At 37.0% G+C, this 18,678-nt stretch overlaps 1 long non-coding RNA gene across 12 annotated transcripts in view; it reads left to right on the forward strand.

Annotated features, from left to right (window-relative positions):
* Nucleotides 1–18,678, forward strand: part of LOC121094466 — a 261,158-nt gene that overhangs the window by 11,425 nt on the left and 231,055 nt on the right. For 7 of the 12 annotated variants that reach the window (XR_005829846.1, XR_005829851.1, XR_005829856.1 and 4 more), the window contains exons 3-7: nt 10,980–11,178; nt 13,166–13,258; nt 15,930–16,085; nt 16,936–17,045; nt 17,765–17,896. This is a non-coding gene — a long non-coding RNA (uncharacterized LOC121094466). Of the gene's footprint in view, nt 1–905; nt 947–10,979; nt 11,179–13,165; nt 13,259–15,929; nt 16,086–16,935; nt 17,046–17,727; nt 17,897–18,678 lie in introns of all 12 variants that reach the window. The other 5 variants (XR_005829849.1, XR_005829855.1, XR_005829854.1 and 2 more) reach the window with 3 other exon arrangements.

Consider the following 18,678-nt stretch of genomic DNA (forward strand, 5'->3'; position numbering starts at 1 on the left):
TGGAGTAGCCATAAGCAAGCAGGATTACTGGATCTTCAGTGAGAACATGAAGTATTTTGGTTTCTTGTGCAGTGTGAAGCATTAGAAAATGTCAAATGCAGAAACCTGTTACTGTCACAGTACAGCAAGTAAGATACACTGTCTTGTACATTGGCAACATACATTTGTTTGCAAGCGGCAGTGTTGTAAGTAAGTATGTACATAAATAACAGTTCCTTTCAATTCATCTTACAAAATAGACATGATTTTTGCTACATAGTTGGCAGCAGATCTTTGAATATTGTTTAAGCCAATAGTGATGTGGAAATATGAAAGTGAGGCAGACAGTTTACTACTTTCACAATGAATTAAGAGTTCAAACTTAACATACTACATTTCTTGTGACTTGTCAAAAGAGATAAAAATAAAAAATGAAGGGCAGAGCTCAAATTACAGGTGCATGTGACTGAAATTAATAGCTCAAGCTATTATTTCTTGTGACAGGGAAAAAAAAAGTTGGATTCTGTACTTAAGATATCAGAATAGATGCAAAGATTACCACGTCACCCCAGATGAGGAAACTAATTACTTCCAGCTTGGAGGTTTCTATCAAATTTATTCTTTTTCAGAAACTCTCTGAAATCATTGTTTATACCACTGAATGTATATGAAACTTGTGAGAATCAACAAGAGATCAGAGCCAACTCTGTGTCCCTACTCCCTCTACAGTTTTTTTTCAATGAGATTATGATTTTTTATGTTGACCACATGGATTTTTTTAGTGCCAGATTGTTCTGGGGATCTGTGAGAGAGATGGGTAGAGAGGATTGACTGCATGTTTTTGTACAGTCTCAGTATTGCAGGGAGGTGTAGTAAGGCCTAGGCACAATGCTTTTCATCCCAGACCGTCTATTCTTTATTGACAGATATCTGTAAACAGCAAGTGTCTTCTAAGGGATGTGTGCAGGTAAGTACTGTTGTCTCAGCTTTTTTAGCATGTAGGTGGTAGGAGCATAGGTTTTATTAGAATTATTAGAAACCTGTAAGTTATTATTACACAGGAAGTACTGTAATGAATCAACCAATCAATTTGCATCTCAGTAAGTTAACACTGATTGAATTACTTACCATGATTCATACGTCAAAATCCTCACTTGTGTGTCCTTCTTTTTTATTGTTTTTTGCTTTTTTAGATGTTTGTGTGGTTTACATCTCTATAGTGTCTGAACAACATAGAAAAATCAGTAAATTCCTGTTTATTAAGACCTTTCATGTAGTAAATAAAATTTACGTCCCATTTAAGGGTTTTTCACACTGCTGTAACACGGACAAATGAGCCACAGTACAAGACAAACTCAAGATGTAGTTAGTCAGTGTAATGGTGTCTGCAGCTGGGGAAGGAATATTAAGAAATAAAGGCATTGTCTTCATGGAAGAATTCGTGCTGTTTAAGTACTAAGTTATGGGCTATTTTGTACAAATGTACCTTATGGACAGTGAAAGGGTATTTTCATGCTAAAATGCAAAGCAGTGTACAGTATCTAAAACTACCCCTAAATAAATCTTCTGTCGAGAAGCAGGATATGTATGACCAGATGGAAGACATGCTGCTTCTGATACTGAAACTTTGATTTATTTTTGTAAAGCACTGCATTGTGGAATGCGATTGCACCTTTGAATTTTAGTAGGACTGTCTTTGTTCAAAGTGGTTTGATCCATATTTGAGTGGGAAAAACTGCCTTGGCTTTCTGTGTGGTAAGTATGTTTATACTAGGAGTTAGTTCAGAGTTGATACTGTGCACTGAATAGAGGCTAGTTTTCCTTTATGTTTACTTCCTTGTGTAGACAAACCCCGAGTAAGTGCGTCACACAGGAAATCTGTGGAGTCGCTCCAGTTTTATGCTGGCGCAACAGGACACATGAGAGAAATTTCATGACAGTTTCTGTGCTGAGCAGACGGAATACTGTTAAGTGACAACTCCAACAGGAGCAGATCTTGGGAAGTACTGTTTTAAAGGGTTTGCTAAAGAAGAATGTTTTAAAGACTGGAAATAGTAGAAAGAGGAATCGCATGTCTTCTTTCAAGTTTAAATAATACATGAATAGTGCATTACAAGTTCACAGCGCTTATGCTGGAATACTATCCAGTGGCCTCCGTTTTCCCATTTTTAATGTAGACATCTATTTAAATTTAGATTATAATGGGAAAAGATCAATGTCAGTAATGCTCTAAGAAGTAAGTACTTCTAACCTATGCTGGACTTGTATGCTACCTATCCTTGGCTTGTGACCTTCCTGATCTACTTATGAAGTACTGAGAGAAAAACATATGTAATATTGAAACAACTGAGAGATGAAACCTTGTAAATGTGTTAAAAGGTATCAGTGCAATTTTAAAGCTCTTCATAACAAAACAAGTGTGGACTTTTGCCTCTCCACCAGTGTAGTAAATGTCATCAAATTTTCCATTAGTATCATACTGTGTTTTCCAAGAAATGTCATCATGTTCATCCATTTCCATTTTTAAAAATCTCTCTCCAGCTTCCAAACACTATTGAGTGGGCTGGGCAAAGTTAAACACAGCAATTTGAGAGCCAGATCCATTAGCCAAGATGGAATTAGACTTTCTGCTAAAAGAAGAACTATGAAAAATATTGACAGAGTGAACAGACTGAGGCTTTCTTTAATTTAGATATTGTAGTTCCTTCAGATCACATATTTCCTGAATAGATTTCACTGGATAGAATTGATTTTTTCTGGCCTAGCATTTCCCTGTCTTCAATAGCCTTGTGTTCCTTTTTGTATGATACATTAGATACATTAAATAATCCTATTCCATTCTCTAATCATTATTTGTTAGCTTCCAGGAGTCAGATCTTATTGCTAGGCAACTAAACAAGAAATCTCCATCTTTATATTAAGCAGTTTGCTGCATCCCTGCCTAACCCTGTACTTATCCATACATATATCTGTAAAATTACCTAACTGCAGCTGTAAATGTCAAATCTAAACATGCTGCATATATTATGCATACTGCATTTATCTTGAAACTGAGCTGTTAGTAGTCAAAACAGCTTGGAAAAGCCACAGATTTTTTCCTCCCCCTTTTAAGATGTATTTTCCTCATATGCAACTAGCTTTAAGGGCAGCCTTGGCGCTGAAAATTACTTTTCTATTTTGGGGTATTAAAATAAGAGCTATTTATATATTGACCTATAGATTCTATATGCTTTTACATCAGGATACTTCTATATTTTAATAAATATATCTGTAAGATTTTGATTACTCTAATTTTCTGTTTACAAGTTTTCCAAAGGAATTACGAGACAGATCAGGCAGTCTGAAAAACCAACAGCAGGGCTGCAGCAGATTGTACAGACAGAAGTCTTTCTGCAGTTTTAACAAAGCTTATACATTTAATGAGTTCATATCTGCCATCTTGGTGCTTGATTGCATTTTCAGTGCCATCCAGCTTTTTTTGTTGCTCATCTAATAATAAGATGTCCTCAATAACATCATAGTCTTATGACTAAGGATTTATTCTTATTTTCTTCAGTGTAATTTTTGTAGCTAGAGTATCACTGTTCTGCCATGGAGAAGAAGGCTTCTGATGTCACACATTGGCACGACTTTTTAAAAAAAAACTATAATGATTTTTAACCAGTTCATGTCATGCTTTTAACATGTATATTCATACATATGATGTGTGAGTCTCAATTTTAGAATTGTAGAATTAAAGTCAGAAGGGACATGTGGAAATCATCTAGTTCACAGGCCTCCTCAAGGCATGGTTAATCTCAGAGGTTCAGGGTCTTGTCCTGTTCGGTTTTGAAAATCTCTACAGATGGAGTTTGTACAGCCTCTCCAGGGCCTTGCTGCAGTGCTTAGACACTCTTATGGTGAAGATTTTTTTCCTTGTGCGTAGTCAGAATTGCCTTTTGTTCTTTCCCTGTGCACCTCTGGAAAGAGTCTGCTTTTGTCTTCTCTGTAACTGCTCTCTAGGTGGTAGGAAACCACATTTGGGTTCCTTGCAGCCTTTTATTTTTTACTTGCTAAACAAACCCAGTTCTCTTAGCTCATGTAATGTGCTGCAGTCCCCTAGCCATTGGGAGAGGCTGCCTCTGGACTCCTTCCAGTTTGTCTTTCCCTCTCCTGTCCTGAGTGCTAAAACTGGACACAGTAATCCAATAAAGGATATTCTGCATGTGGCCACACAAGTGTTGAGCAAAGGGGAATAATAGCTTCCCCCAATATACTAGCTATGCCTACGCTAATGCAGTCGGGTTTGTGGTTTGCCTTCATCACTGCAGAAGAGCATTGCTGACCTATGTTCAACTTGCTGCCCTGTGCTATACCGGTACTTAGAAGCTCCCATCTTTGTCAGGGCCTCGGTGTGCTTGGATCCTGACAAACTCACCAAACAAAAAAGAGACCGAGGTGACAGAGAGGTGAATCTTACAGGCATACCGTCACCATCCCTTAGATGGTCACTTAATTTGGCTGGCTGAATTAGCCAGTTTTCTAAGCTAAAGCTTTGGAGAGAACAGGCCCCTTCCAATACCCAATTCTGTGTTTTGAACTACACTTCAAACCAGCTTGCGGTACCTGGTATCTACAGAAGGAGCTTATGGATACTCTTTTTTTAATTCTAATTGGCTCATATAGGTACACCTAAAGTTGGTTAGTATAAATAAAGGAACTGAACTGATCCATTTTCTGTTCTAATTTTGGTTCAGCTGTGATTAAAGTTGTTCCGCTGTCCTTCCTGTTCAGGTCAGAAATAGATTGGTAACTGACTCATGTTAGAAAATATAGCTTTAAAAATAGAAATGATTGCATGCTGTGGGTGATCCCATGGAATGGGGCTTCAGGTGGAGGTAGGGTTTGGAGCCTTTTTTCTGCTCTGCTGTCATAGCACTGCTATTATTTGTGTTTCCCACACAGCACTACTGCTTTTCTCACCTCTTCAACCTCACTTGCTGTATTTAGGAACTGAGGCAATCTGGCAAGTACAGTTGAGGAGATGGAGAAAAACTGTAGGTCTGCACTATATTTAGTATTTTAGTGATGCTGTCAGCTGTGCCAAGAATGTGGGAGATTGGAAGGGAGATGCTGAAGCCCTCTCAGTCTTGCTCTCCTGGAAGTATGCACAGTCACAGGTGTTTGTGCTGTTATGATACCCTGTCACTTTTCTTGAGTGAAGGGAAACAGGCTGATGGGGCTGAGCCGCCACTCAAGTGTGCTAGCGGCAGGGATAGCATGCTGTTGCTCAGGCTAGCCCACATGACAGTTTGTCGTCATCCTGTATCAGTTTGTCTGAGTGCACAAAGAAGGCAGACTGTGTAGCAGAGGACACAACATGTGGAAATAGCTTAAGTTTCTCCTGCGGTTTCCACCACTTTAAAGTGAAAAAAGCACTTTAAAGAGGAAATAGTATCTCACTCTTATATACCTATGCAGCAATTAGCCTCTCCTTGAACTGCAAAGGTAGGTGACAGATAATGCCAGTTGTGGTGATGTATATCTCTGGTGTACACCAAAGTAACAACACAGATATATTCCATATAAGCCACCAAATAGCTTTTGCATCTTCCCATTAGGGGTCCTTGAAGCTGTCCAATAGCCCCAAAATGATGTTGTTATATTTAATATTTTTTTATTCAGTAGTACATTTCAGTTTAAATCCCAAGTTGCTACAACTGATCAATCTGTATCTGCTATAAACGTTATTCTCAATTTTATAAGCATAATATAATATACTTTTATAGAAATTATATATTATATAGAATATAATTTATATAAGCATAATATGATATAAAATTTTATAAGCATAATGTAATGTACTTTTATAAAAATTATATATATTATATATAATATAATTTATATACGCATAATATAATATAAAATTGAGAATAACGTTTATAGCAGATACAGATTGATCAGATGTAGCAACTTGGGCTATTTTCTCTTACTGGTTCTAGCCAGTCTTTTGTTTTCCTCTAATATGAGATTTCTGTTGCAGAGTAGCCAATTCTAAGATGTTACAGATGAAACCATGCAAACAGTAAGTTATTAAATAATTGCAAATAACACCTGCAATGTTAGTAATATGTTTATGGTTTATGTCATTAAAAATCCTATATATTAGGACTGAGTTTAGCTTCGTTTCACTAAAAAAACCCTGTTGTTTTGGTTTCTTATGGGACGATTTTCTTAACCTACATCACCAAATCTCTAGATTATAAAAAACTTGTATCTGCATTTTCTATGGGCTAAGATTCTGTGAAGATATGATTGGAACAGGCTTCCTAGAGAGGTGGTCAATGCCCAAAACCTGTCAGTGTTTAAGAGACATTTGGACAATGCCTTTAATACCATGCTTTAACTTTTGGGCAGCCCTGAACTGGTCAGGCAGCTGGACTAGATGATCGCTGTAGGTCCCTTCCAACTGAAAATACTGTGTTCCGTTGTGTTGTGTTCTTTTGTGTTGTGTTGCGTTCTGTTCTTGGTATTCTGGTACTGATCTAGTTTTTAGGATTAGTGCAAGATTAGATCAGGTGAAGTACAGCTGTAGTAATGGAGAGAAAGGTAAAAACGTAAAAGATGGGCAGTGCAGTAAGTTGCTCCATGAATACTAAACCAGTGGTGATGTGGTTATTCAGTTTGCTGCTTCTTTGCCTTTTAAGATGAAAAGTGATTTATTTTATTTCCTATTCATGACTTAAACTGGGCAATGCAGTGATTTTTATGTCGGTTATTTGCTGTGCCTAGCAAAACTCATCTTATTAGTGAATTCATCTCCAGACTAAATAAGTGCATTTCATGAATTTCTTAGTTCTCTCTTTGGTTTAGGTGAGATTTCTGAACTTGCATTTTTTTACAGTGCTTCAATGGAGAGATGAAGCTGTTTGCCACAAAATATTCTGAAATAAGTGCATAGGTTTTTAAACTTCAGATAAAATGTGTTGGAGTCACAGGATAAGCATGATAGCAGATTCTAAATATGATAAAAAGTACTACGTAAACTGCACATTCAGTATATTCATCTTTGTACATGCAGATAATATGCACGTACATGCATGCATGTAACATGCCAGCCTGTGTTTGCTAGAACTTAGAGTTTCAATCTTGAAATTCCTGACATGCATGAATTTAACTTGCATCCATTCCTCCTATGCAAACAAAAAGATCTATTTTTAAAATAATTTCATCAAAGGAAATTTTATTAAGAGGAAAGCTGAGATGGAAGGAAATACATCCTGTCATGCAAAATGCTCCAGCCTCCCCACCGCCCTGAGCTAATATTGTCCATGCTTACATTAGCAAGTAGCGCTGTGCAGTAAGAGCCAATCCATAGAGCTGGTGCTGAGAGCCTACGTTATATGTATATGTATATACGAGATGTCCACGTTATGTGTGAGTGGGGGGGAAAGGAGGGAATCTGCTTTGAACTAGTTCCAGTTTACTCCTGCGAACGGGAAGTCCATTAATAGTTGGAGCATATTAGATTCTCTGTAGAGTGCATCTTTCAGCGTTGCTTCACTCGGGGATATCTAGCTGTACTCTCTGATCTGTGCTGTGTGAAACAAAGTAAGGCTAGGGGGAACGAACAGGACATTCACTTCAAAAGCACACTCCTGATCAGAAGTTTAAGTCTCATGTAGATGCATCCATTGATAGGATGGTTTGAAAAACTAACATATTCAGCCAGACTGCAGGGAATTAGTACCTTCTCTCCTTTGAAAATAAATTATCTCTGTATTCACTGATGCTTTAAAAAATTATGCCAGTATACATTCTCTGTGCTAGGATGAGAGAGAGGGAAACAGGATAGAATATAAGGGTGTTCACAATGGAAGCTACTTGTTAGGTTAATAACAAAGGACTAACCTGGTAAGTGATGACATTCAGTTTCACAACTAAAATGGAGGGTACCTGGACAGAAATTTATCTTCTATATATGTGATTTTACTATTTGAAATCTTTCACTATTTACCTTTTTATAAAGCCACAACTAAGAGAACTTTCCCTGATTTCAAATGTTTTAATCTCCATAATCTGAAAACTGATAAATTTAAGACACTGCATGAAATCCAGTACGTCACTTAACTCCATAGCATTAGTTGCAGACAATACAATGAGACTATGGCTACCTTAATTCTTCTGAGTCATTACTGTAAAATACTACAGCAGTGAATACAGAGAAATATGATAGCTCTGATGGAACTGAAGAAGGTTATGTAATTCAAGCACTTGTGAAATTAGTAGAATTAGGATTTCTTGCCAAGGCTTGTCTTCTGAGACTAGTTGTTTACAGGAGCTCTAGCGCAGAAACCCATCAGGAAAGACAATATGAGGCTGATTCTGCAGTCTTATTCAGATGAAGCAGGACCTGCTCTGAGCAGTGAATGTGTTCATTTCCATGAGGTAGTCTAGTAATGCAATACTAAAGCATGATGGAATCGAACACTACATTTTCGTGTTCAAACTCCATTTAAATAACTGAACACACAATGCTTTATTGCACTTATGTTTGGTATGGTTCTCAATGGAAACTAGTAACATACTATACACCGCATAGGTAAAACCAAAAAGACAGAGGCCATTTCATTTTTTACACAGACTTTGCTAAAAATAAGTAATTGATCAAGTGAGCAGAGGTAATGAGTCATACAGAAATTTGTTTCCAGATCTTTTACAAGCCTTAGCACAATAGCTGCAGCATTTCTGTAGCATTAAACATGAATATTACTGGCTTTATATAAAGGAATTAAATCCATAACTAAAAAACCCCGTATTTTAAAAAATGTGTGTAAAATGAGCATTCTTTAAATTCAGACTTTCTCTTCCCTTTTCTGAACCACTATATATTGGTGTTCCACACGTGTTACTTCCTTCAGCATTATGTCAGCAGTCTGCTGGTCAGTGGGAGTTTTGACAGAGAACAGTCTAAAGCAGGTTTTGGCAACCCGTGACTGCAGATTATGAAGGGCTGGCAGCAGAGCTAGCGTGGGGTTAGGAGCCATAGCATATTGAGGGAGTTGGCAGAGAGAACCAATACCTTCTTCAGAACTCTGCAGAAATCCTGGCCTTGGGAAGTCCCTTCATCACACTGCTGATTTTAAGGTTGTCTGGTGAGCAGTGTTTCATTTGTTTGGGTTGGAGGGGTTTTTAAGTTCTGCTAGGTTTCTGTCAGCATCCTCAGCCTCTTAGTTGGGAAAGAAGGGTATAGTCTAGTGCAACACATTTGAAAAGTCACTGATCCTTGAACATTTGAGTTTTGACATCTTACTATGAACATCTGATTTCTAATCATATTTAGAGCCTCAGTAATTCTAACCATTGTTTGATTATTAAGTGCAACTTGGCCCCTCAGGGTTGTTTTCTGAAAAAAAGCTATGGTATATGTAAGGATTAATTAATTCCCTGCAGGTCTTTGTATTCTCTTCAGCTCCCAGTCTGATTTTCTGGACCTTTCTGCATGTTCATATGTGTTCAGCAGCTAAGCAACTGTGGTTAAAAAAACCCGAACAGGTCACTGTAAAATGCCAAAATGGCATTTCCCTCCTCCAGCCTTTCATAGGGTAACTGCCAGATGATTTGAGACCTAGGAGAACAAATAACCGAACAATGTTTTTCGCCCATGATCTTTTTTCAGCATTGTTCATTATTATCGATTGAAATGAAGCTTAGAAGTATGTTTCTTCTGAAGCCTTTTGAGAAATGATGGCTCTCAATACACCTTTAAGGCTGAAACATCTATCAGCAGTACTGTAAAATATGCATAGTTCTGCTGAAGTATGTGTGACATCTGTGAGAGCTCCTCTGTGTCTGCTGGTGAAATCTGAGGTTACTTTAAAATTTTGGATACAGATGAAGGAGAGCAACAATTTCTATGTGATGTGACAATTTTTGAGGAGTGAATAAGTGGTTATGCAGTAAGTATGCATGTTAAAAGCACCATTTTTGAGAAAGCAGCAAAGAAGAAAATACAGCATTATGTACTAAGATCTGACCCCACAAATACTCACCTTTACAAAAATTATTCACTGAGCAGTCCTGTAGAACTCAGAGGGACTTTCCTGGGGAAAAAAATACTTGTGCTTGAGGATAACTTAATTAGTTCCATAAGGTTGTAATCTGATTATTTAGCTCCATGAAACTTACTTAACTTTAAGTACAAATGGAATTATATTACACTTGTAATGGGATAATTACAAGTAAAAGCAGAAATCATCACAAAAGGTGTATTTATATGTTAAGAAAAAGAAAACATTAAGTCTGCAAACTAAAGCATTTAAAAATGCAAAATGCCTCAGAATTGGGCTGAATTGTTTGATCTGAAAAGCAGATAAGTGAGATCCAGGAAAAAAGATTTAAACCCAAAAGATTTCTGTTTATTGAAATTTATGTTAGTGTAATTGAACAGCTGGCTCTCAGATACACTTAGGTGCATTTTAATACATGTGATGCAATATGCTTAGTTCATGTGCAGATGTCTATGCTACTCGAAAGCTGTATTCTGGACAAAGGAGACATCTTATGACAGATGTAACAGATGTATACAAGTAAAGGCGAAGTAAAGTTGTTGCAAACCAGAACGCATTTGCTTGTTATTCCACTGTGTGTATTTGGACAAGTGAAAAAAAAACACTTTTGGAAGTAATTACTAATTTGAGGGGGTCTAAGACAAATGTCATTGCAGTTTTCAGAAGTGCTGAACAGTCAAGATCACTGAAAGTTTAAGTTTTTGAGTACTTAAGGAAACTGACTTGATATTTTTGGAAATCAAGTTTTTTGTATGAACCTGGTACACTTTAAAATCCAAATTTCACTCACCTCTGGAATTTTTTGTCTTCACCTTAACAGAAAGACCATAACCTGTAGTCTCAAAATGATACATTCTGATGATTGAAGAACTCATGTAGAAAATGCTTTCTTTTTTTTTCTCCTTAGTAGTAAAAGACGACATAATTTTATGACTACCTTTTTTTCTTCAGGGTGATATTTGGCATCTGTCACGTTGAAGCTCCTGCATAAGACTAGAAAATTAGGTGTTACAGAAGTAATTGATTTCCAAGTGCATGGTCATGTTTATGAAGTCTTGAGAAGACATATTTTCATGGATTTCTATTCCAGAAGGCAGCAGTATGTATTTAAATTAAAAAAAAAAAAAAAAAGTTTGAAGAATAAAAAGAGGTATGTTCTGGTAATATACACTGATTAAATTTACTGATTAGTTAATGTATTGTGTACAGATAACCCTGTAAACTCCCTCGAAGTAGAACAAAATCTTTAAAGATACTCTTACAATCTAATTTAGGATATTCATAAATGATGCCACTGAGAAATTAGAAAACAAATTTTCCCGAACTTTGCCTCCATGAATAATTGTTGACAAAAGGCTCTTCCGGATGAAATGTCACATCTTTTTTTTTCCTGTGGCTTGTAGTAAATCATGCAGTCAAAATGTTAGGGTGACTTAATTTTTTGTTAGGAAGGAGTTTATTGTATCTATGTGCCCATAAGGTTTTTCAGTTCTCTGTAACCCTGAGGCCACTATATGTGGTGGAAGTAAAGGAAATCGAGGTGTTTCCGCCTGCTAATACAAACACAGCTGTACCACCTCTTACTAGTTAGATAAAAATTCTGTCTGCAGAGTTCAGATCTGGAACTAAATATCAAAGATGACCAAAGTTAAATTTGTTTTTTAGTTTAGGTCCAGCGTTTAGTTTGTTTCCTGCCATAGTTTTCTGTGCTTACATTGGCAATCCCTACTTGCATAAAATGAACTTAAACAGATAATTATTTTGCCTCTACAGCTTAATAAAATAAACTCAAAAGCAATTTTCTTTTCTCAAATACAGTTATGTCTTTATGCAGTGCATTGCTGCATAAAAGTCCTGAGCTGAGTAGGGCTGTGTTTTTTTTTGTTCATTGTTTTGGACAACCTGGCTAGGATGGCAAAAACTTTTAATTGTTATCAGGCCTTATTGAGGATTTTTGCAAAAATTGGATTAATTCATTAAAGTACATAAAACAAATGTAATTTTCCCTCATCCTGTGTATAAATAGCTCCTCTAAGGTATTGGATTTTTCTCAATTACTCAGATTACCCATATGTTTCTTAGGTTATAACCACATTTTTTTTTTTAATGTAAAGAAGGAGGATTGATCCTGACATTTTCTCAGTTGTGTGCAATGACACTTTTGAAATTGTAGCAATCTACTGCCAACTATGGATGTTGACTCAGGCATGAGATTTTCAAAAGGCATGCTTACTTTAGAGACTAGTTTGTCATGTTTCCATCTGTTGGATAAATATTTTTTTGACTAAGTGTAAAACCCCAAATACATGTCGTCCCAGATGCTCAAGAAATTTTTCATCTGACTGCTGAGAGGCAACAAGATGAGATGGAAAATCCTTTCAAAACACCTGCCAAGCAAGACGGTGCAGTCGTGTCTCGGGGCAACTAGAAACTCCTTCAGATTGCATTTGGAACTGTGTTGGAGGGTAGTCAACTGAGATTTTGGACTCAGAGATTAAAAACAACAATCCGTGTGACACTGTGAACAAATCTTACTGATAGATAGCATATGATTTCCCAGCAGGTGGGAGGTGTAAATCAGTAGCCTGGAGAGAATCAGGAGATACGAGAATGGCAGGGGGGTTGTATGCTCAAGTGCATGCCCTCTGCAGCTGAGTTCCAGGAAATCTGACCTTTGGTTATTTTGGATGCTGGCTGATAGAAGCCTTTTCCTTGCTGTCTAAGCACCATGGCTGAAGAAATTTGCATTCCTACTATTTGCTGCTTGTCCTACTGGCTTTACCAGACAGGACTGGTGAAGCAGGTGAGACTGAAATCCCATTGTGTTAGCTCCCTTGCTGGCATGTAGACATTTCTTTGTTACTCACAGAGAGTATTTGGTAGATAGACATTGGGAAGTGTTCCTTCAGGGTTCTAAACCCAGTATTTTCTTTGGTAAATACACGTCTTTTTTCCCTTCCCCCATTCACTGAGATAAAATAATGGTGGTACATTCTCTGTAAACCTTCTGTAATTTCACTTGAACAGATCTGGAGGGATCTATTGCTCAATTAGAAGCCTCCTCTGCAACACCAATGTGCTTTCATTGATACTGATTTTTTCCCCTTTTGTATGTGTCTGTTCATGTGTTTGCTTAGGAAAAAGCAAAAGCAGATTAAGTAGAGATTAAGCGAGTGTGACAGAACAACGTTAGGCTGTTGACTACTCAACAGCAGGTTTGATGAGAGCAGGTAAGGCCAAAATGTTTTTGTTTTTTTTTTTTGAGTCAGTTATGAGTTTTACTTAATGTAGCCACAAAGAGACCTGGTGACCCTGTGACCCTTTTTGTGTGGTGTGATTTTAGCCATGCAGTTTTCCATTTTCCTGTGTCAGGGTAACCTGAGAAGCAGGTTTCTTTTCTTTTGTATTTGATTCTCACCAAGGCGGTGAACAACTATGGTCTTGGTGCAAGTTGCTGCTGTTACATTCCAAATACTTTCCCAGCCTTGCCTGCAGAATAGGAATGTGAGACTGGAAGTGACTCTTTGTATCACAGAATCCACCTCTCTTCTGCAGCAGGCATCCCATCTCATAAATCCTACCAAAACCAACCAAGCTCAGTCTTGAAACTACTTCTTCAGCCATCTCAACTGTACTGAGATATCCTACACTGTTTTAAAAATGTTGTTGATGAACTTAGACGCCTCAGCCCTGCTCACTGATAGCAGAGATGCCTCTTTTCATAATAAACTTCCCCTCCTCTGACAGCGCTGCTGCTAAGTAAGCTTCTTTCCAACTGATAAAATGCAGGATATACATATGAAACATGGCGTGTAGGTGTTTGTTTCTTTCCAGCTACTCCTGCCAGAATGCTGTTCTGGGATCCCACTGATTAGAAACCCAGTTTCTTTGTCCAGCCTTCGTGGCTAGTTAGCCTGTGCTTGAAAGGTGGTTACCCAGCTTGCAGACTTGATTGTGCAGGTTCTTGGGTTTTCAAAACTCTTCTGGGGAGGTTGGTTTAAAGCTTTAAGATATATCTGAGACTGCTCACTGAGGTGAATTATGGGAGTTCACAAACTATTATTTTGTAAATATGTATTCTGTTAAGAATGTTGGAATAGGATGGAAGATCCAGGGTTGCTAAATGATGCTGTAGTAGGGGAAGAAATGCTTGGCTCTTCTGAGTATTAAGGCTGAGACTGATTACAAAAGCCTTGTAAACAGAAGTATTTCAGGACATCTCAGTTGTGTGTTTGCAGTCAGCATTACAGAATTCTTGTCATCCGTAGGGAACATTTAATTTTAGAACACATTGAAAAGTACTGTTAATGTCTCTGTGTTAGCTTTTCTAATTCAGTAAAAAAAAAAAAATACTTCAAGAGTGAGTCTATGATTTTGTGAAAGGAAATAACATGATCTGAACCCTATATCTTTTGGCCAGAAATAGGAAAGAGAAAAATCCCCTTAGAATTGCTGTTTTCCAGCTTTTTTTTTTCCTGGTTCCAAAGAACTTCCATTGTCTTCAGTGATTATCTGAAATGAAATTCTAAACATGTAGAGGTTTGTCCATCCTTAGCCATTCTATTAAATTGTTCTCTGTTCTTGCAATTTTTTCCGATTTCCTGGACTGATACCATAACAATCTGAACTGACTCCATAATTTATGGATAGTATTATAACTATAGTGGATTGCTTTATTTTTAATTTTTAAAATTAAGGTTTAAGTAGATTCATCTGATATTCTAAGGATTAATTATCGGCCTCTGACAAGGGAAATAATATGGATTTTTTAGGGAAATGGAACATAAATCACATAGTTCCAGAAATACTTGTCTAGAGCTACATTTTTTGGATTCATGTGCTAGTAATGATGGAGTTGTTCATGAGAGATTTTACTGATGAGATAGGATGAAGCTCTTGCGTATATTCTGTGGCGTTGCTTATCGATGCTTTCAGGTCACAGATGCACAAATTACTGCTTTTGGTAGGGCTCTGGCAAAGACCGTTTGAGCGAAGTGCATGGAAGGGTGAAATTTAATCCTGTAAATGGGACTGTGTACTTCTAAAATTTTAAAATGGCTGCTTAGGGCTTAGTAACTGAGGAAACTTGCGCTGAATCCAGTCGTTCACCCACACCTTTGTAACAGAATTGCAGATCATCTTAATAATTCTTTTATCCTAATATCGAATATTGGAGATTGCTTCTAGAGTCACAGAGTCTGTCAACAGTATTTAGTATTTTTGGCTGCAAGGGGCAGCAGCTGTAGACGGCGTGGTTTTTTTGGGGAGTTACAGTGTCTGTTCATACGTTATTCTACCACATGATGTCCTCCTAACCTAGGTTATTCGATGATTCTGCATCGAATGCACGAACTCCAGTTTCAACTGTAAAATTCTGTAACGTTCAGACATGTATTTATATAAAAGGTATCAACCTTGTTACAGACTATTGCTCTAACCAGAAAGATCTCTGGGTTTTTTTTTTCAGTTGCTGTATGTGAATTGTGAACTTTTCTTCTGAGGCTGAGTATTATAAATACAGCCATAGAAATGCCTCTATTGAAGTCCAAAGCTTAAGAAATGTGTTTTCCTTTTATTCTACTGTAATGAACATGGTCTAGTTTAGTGTTACTGCTGCTACGCACTACTTTGTACAAATATTTCATGCTAGTTTTTGCACCAAGGCATAATTTAAATGTTGCACACATTATGTCAAAGCTGTATTTAATCTTGTTACGAATAAATGACTTTGAACAAAATTTCTAGTGTTTGAGGTATGGCACAAGTACAGACTTTAAATTTAGATACAGCATACTACTTGTCCTTTAGTTTGTGCCATGTTACTTCTTGTTTTAAGTAATTTTTTTTGTCAAAACCAAGTATACTTTATAATACTGATGTAGCATATTTTTGTGTGCTTAGGCCTTCATGAATGCTAGTTTTCTGATGGCTCATAAAAGTAGAGGGATAATCTCACATCCTGCTATTCCAAATAAAGGAAAATATTTAAACTGAAGAAGAATCTCAACAGCCTTAAATACTTTTGGTGATAGAGCTGAGCACCTGCATCCATTGGAGGTCAGTAATGCGCTGGATGCAGTGCCTGTTGAGCATCGCCTCTTAGCTGTGTCGCAGTGATTAAATCTAGTGCTTCAGAATATTACATCATAGAAATTATTTAACACCCCCCCCCCTTTGTTTGCAGCAGAGTTGACAAATCTGTTTTTCTCCATACGTTATCAATGTGTATCTGTGTATATTAATATATATGTATATGCATAGATATGTATTTTTCACCGTATAGAAACCAGCAGAGGTACAAGTAAAACTTTACCTCCTCCTGCTCATCTGATCTTTTACTACAGTAGAGGTTTACACTGGGAATAAGCTACTTTTAATAACACATGTTTTACAAGGTAGCTGGATAGTAGCAAAAGGAAAATTTTCCAATACACATATCTATGTTTTTGAAAATTTACTTGCAAATATGACCCTTACTGTGTCCACTAAATAAGACACCAAGACTTACGTCACACTGCAGAGCTTTCTTCTGATACGGAACTTTTGACCACTATGGAAATTTGTCCTGAACTTCTTTTTACGATTTTTAAAGGAACCCATTCTTCAGTTAACAAAGGAGAAAAATGGTTACATAGAATATTATTAGGGAAATGAAAGGAAATGTTTTCTATGGAATAGTCAATAATTGGTCCATCCTTCTCCCCTAAATACACCCAGTATTATTCAAAGTAATTATACTAATCATCACAGTATTTAGGCACAGATTACATTCATGAAGAAAAACGAAAATGCTGTTCTAGCGTGCCAGCGAAATCTGCTTTGACAAGTTAATCCAGTATTTATTTAATTAAACAATGGTAATAAAATACTTAATTGCACTTGATTTCTATTTCTGTCACCCAACCAGGCAAAAAATTCAGAACACAATGTACGCTAAGCAATGAAAAAGCCTCAAGCACATCCGGTATCACTGTGTTTCACAGATTAATGGAAAAAACTAAGCTGCAACGTGCACAGGTATAAATAGTTAATTATTTAACTCCCTTTCTGCTATTTGAGGTTGAAGCAAAAGGGAAATATCCCTCTTCTCCCCCAGTCCAGCCCTGTTTGTTTCTGAGGAATGTTAATCAGCTTTCTAGTGCCAGCAGGCTACAATCACCAACTACTAATTAGTTTTAGATAATGATATTGGTAATGAGCCTCTAGTTCCTCAGAGGCAGTAGACTGAGCTTGACTCAGATTTATTCAGTTATTTATCAAGAATGTTATTGTGACAAGCAACGTGAACAGTTTGGGCATGTTTAATGCCAGATATTTTCCTTTAATTTAGTATTATCAACACACCGTTTCCCCCCAGATTTTTCTGAAATAACAGCTGGTTTTAAGTTAACTTTCCATTAAACAATGATGGTATTTTTCTCCTTGTTAGTCCAATTGTTTGATTAATGTCTTGGACATCTTTACTACTCAGGCAGTTATCTAATCACCTGAGGTAAGAACACTTAATTGGGGAAGATTTTTAAATGAACTTCATGTCATTTTGCCTGTCCAGAGGGCCTGTGTTTGGTCTAATGTTAAGCAATGATCTTGCAGATTGTTGGTGGATGATTGACAGATTGGTAGAGAGAATAGTTCAGCATCTACTTTGTGTAGAACTACTGCTGCATTATCAGATGTGTGGTTATTTTGTATGTTCCAGAAAGTGGTCCTGAAAATACTTTTTGTCGTTATGGCAGAGAAAGAATACCATTATTCAGCAGATGGTAACAAATACTGTGGAAGGATTTCAAGCCTGGAGCTGTAGTAGGAAGCAAAAATGAGAAGTTTTGGTACTTGAGGGTGTTAGCTTCGAGCCACCTTTCTCCCTGGTAAGTCTGCATTGGAGGAGGATTGTGTATAATGGATAGATGTGTGGAAAAATGATATGGCTTTTTCCTTGTAGCATTGCATGTTGAAAATGAGACTATAGAAGGTAGAAATTTAACTTAGGTGTTTCTGAGTGACCTGCCTCTGCTCCTCCTAAACATTATAGGATGTATTTGACCTTTAATTCCATAAAAAACCAAACATTTGTCAGAAGATTAACGGCGGGAGACTGTAACATATTGAAACATTCTGGAATTTGTGCTCTTTTTGTTTTTCCATGGCTATCTTCTGTATATACATGTTCAGTATCTTACAAGTAAAAGCCTGAATCTTATTCCTGCTCATAAAATATTAGCCATTTAAAGGCATAATTTCTGTCAAATTTACATGTTTAAATTGCAGTTCTGATAAAACTTGTGAGTGCTTTCTGGTGGTGTGTGGAGTCTTGGTTTTTTTTTTTGCTTTTGTAATTGAAAGTTCTCTAGCATGACTAAAACTTTCTGAATTTTCATCAGCTGAGCATTAGAAATTAATGGAATTGTTACTTTTGTGTGATTACGTGGTGAGCAGGCTTCAAGGCATATGTAATTGTACATATGCCATCAAGAAAATATATGATATTTTTGTATTCCACTCAACAGAGCATCTGTCTGAAAAGAGGACTACCGTGAGGGTTTTGTTCTGGCTTCCAGTAAAGTTTATTATCACTAATAACATGTTAGAATTGTTAGTGAGATGCTGAGATGCCCTCTCATGCAGATCCTTCTACTTGACCCGAGGATTT

This window comes from Falco naumanni, chromosome 10 (genome assembly GCF_017639655.2).
Source record: "Falco naumanni isolate bFalNau1 chromosome 10, bFalNau1.pat, whole genome shotgun sequence".
NCBI lineage: Eukaryota > Metazoa > Chordata > Aves > Falconiformes > Falconidae > Falco > Falco naumanni.